The 2,220-nt window shown below is 40.0% G+C and overlaps 1 protein-coding gene across 1 annotated transcript in view; it reads right to left on the reverse strand.

The window, feature by feature from the left end:
- Window positions 1-1,264, reverse strand: part of LOC119592127 — a gene marked incomplete in the record, with an annotated part of 52,219 nt that extends 50,955 nt beyond the window's left edge. The window contains 1 exon segment of the mRNA XM_037940948.1: window positions 1,224-1,264.
- Window positions 1,265-2,220: the final 956 nt, after the last annotated feature.

Below are 2,220 nucleotides of genomic sequence, written 5' to 3' on the forward strand. Positions count from 1 at the left end.
CACGATACAAATGAAGCCGTTTGTTACCTACAACTTACCGGAATAGAAATGACAGTGGTGGATTCAAACGGTTGGGTACTGTTGGCCTGTGAAAAAGGAAACATCCCTGACTTGTTTGCAATAGACAGAAAAGGTTGAAAAACATTCATTCGACAGAATTAGGTGTTGGCCTGAGAAGATGCTGTAACATTCTAGTGGTTTTAATTTCCGTTAGCAAGAAATACATGGAAGCTCAACTTTTCAAAACTTATTTCGTTTTGGTTGCGCGATGACAGGACTACAATATTTTGGAACATTTTATCGATTATTACTGCTAACAATTTATTTGATGTTTCTTAGAAATAGCGATATTACTTCCATAACCTGTCGCCTACTTATTAGCCATGTTAGAATTGACAGGTGTAGCTCTAAGCCCCTTACCGAAACTAGTAGCGATTCGCCCCACTCGTTGATTTCCTGCTGTGGGACAAGTAATCTTTGGAAGTTGCGTTTGGGGTTGGCAGCGCCGAATGCACGTCCGCCGAAGCACAGGCCATCCAGGTCTCCGAGGATGGCGTTTTCAGCCCACACGTACATGTCATGTTTGCAGAAGCTCAGCTGAGGAAAGATTAGGAATTCAAAACGATACAGAATCTCTGCTAAATAGTTTTTTTTAGGAAAACTTAATCCTAGGCCAATAAACCTGAACTAAAAAAAAATGGTGTTCTTCCAGCTTTTCATCATGCTCAGTAATGCATTTTGAGGGTGCGAAAACCATAGCGTGGTTCTCTCAAACGCGTCAGGGCCAGTGGAAATTGAAAACTGTAATTAATATTCGATGCGCAATTTTAAGACACGTTTCTTGAATGGAATGGGAATGCAGTAAAGACAATTGGATGGACACAGTCTAGGTACATTGTAAGAAAAGCAACATATTTCGTTTTATCTGGTATCTCTTTAGACTGGCCCTACATGTTGATTTGAAATTACAACCCATAATGATATACATAAATTATTTTCTCAGCGACCTTTACAGGAGCAAAGATACACATGCATATATATTATACAGATACATTTATGTGCATAAACATATATTCCCTAATACTTATCAGGACTATTCTGTGCAGTATACAAAACAGGTGCATAAGCTACGTACCGCAATACCTCGGGTTCCTACTATGCGAATGCAGCTACCCTGTTTCCACGCAAGGACTGGGTGAACGACACTATCGGCGGATTCCACATTTTGGACAACATTGGTAACAAGGAAAGGGTCACCATTCACGAGAATCTGGTGGGAAGACATAGTTACTATTCATAAGGTAAGAAAGGAAAACAATCCAGTTTAAAATTATACAATATGCCCTTATTCTCGCTGTATATATGGTAGTATGTCGCCCTAATATTTTTGTTTATTTTTCAAAATCTTCCTCATTCTCTGCTTTTGTCTACACTTTGCCTTTCTCCTTTTTTCCTCGCTCCTCTCTTTTGATCTCTCCTTTTGTTACACTCTCATTTCATCCTTTTTTCTTTATCTCTTTCCTTACCGTATCCCCACCGTCTTTGTCGAACGTAATAACTGTATCTGTATCGTCTTTGTAGGTAATGACGTCCAGACAAGAAGCAAAAGTATTGCACGGATAAAAGTCACCAGTCACTCCATATGTATCAATGTCCATAGCGATGTAGTATTCCAAGATGCCGTGGAAGTCGTAGTACAAGCGAGAGAATCCCGTGAAATGTGGGTCGTTTCTGAGCGAACACATTGAGCCTGTTGGGAAAAGAGTGAACGTTTCAATTCTGTGTTCAGTGATGCAGTAACACAGTAACTATGGATTCAAGTTAACAAAGCATGGGTCTTGTTCATATATGTGGAATATGGAATATGGTAAGATACACGTAAAAAACTTGTGCACATGTTCTAGTAAAATTACACACTTAGTCTAATACGTGAACATATGCGTTAGCCTAAGAGGTCAGGGAGCTTACATGTGCTGCTTATATCTCTTGTCGGATACCAGGTGTCTGCTTCACATACCAGGATCAAGCAGCTGACTTCAAGGATTGCTCCCGCAAAGTAGATCCTGCCGTCGAAGGTACATTCTGGAGGGAAAACCGATTTGCAGATGGGAAAATAACACCACGGAAACTGATGATCGAATTCATGGTGAAAAGGGTAAGGGGCAAGCATTACTGTCGGACATTTAATATCGATTAAACGAGAATACTTTTCATTACGAT

Source organism: Penaeus monodon, chromosome 29 (assembly GCF_015228065.2).
Source record: "Penaeus monodon isolate SGIC_2016 chromosome 29, NSTDA_Pmon_1, whole genome shotgun sequence".
Classification (NCBI taxonomy): domain Eukaryota; kingdom Metazoa; phylum Arthropoda; class Malacostraca; order Decapoda; family Penaeidae; genus Penaeus; species Penaeus monodon.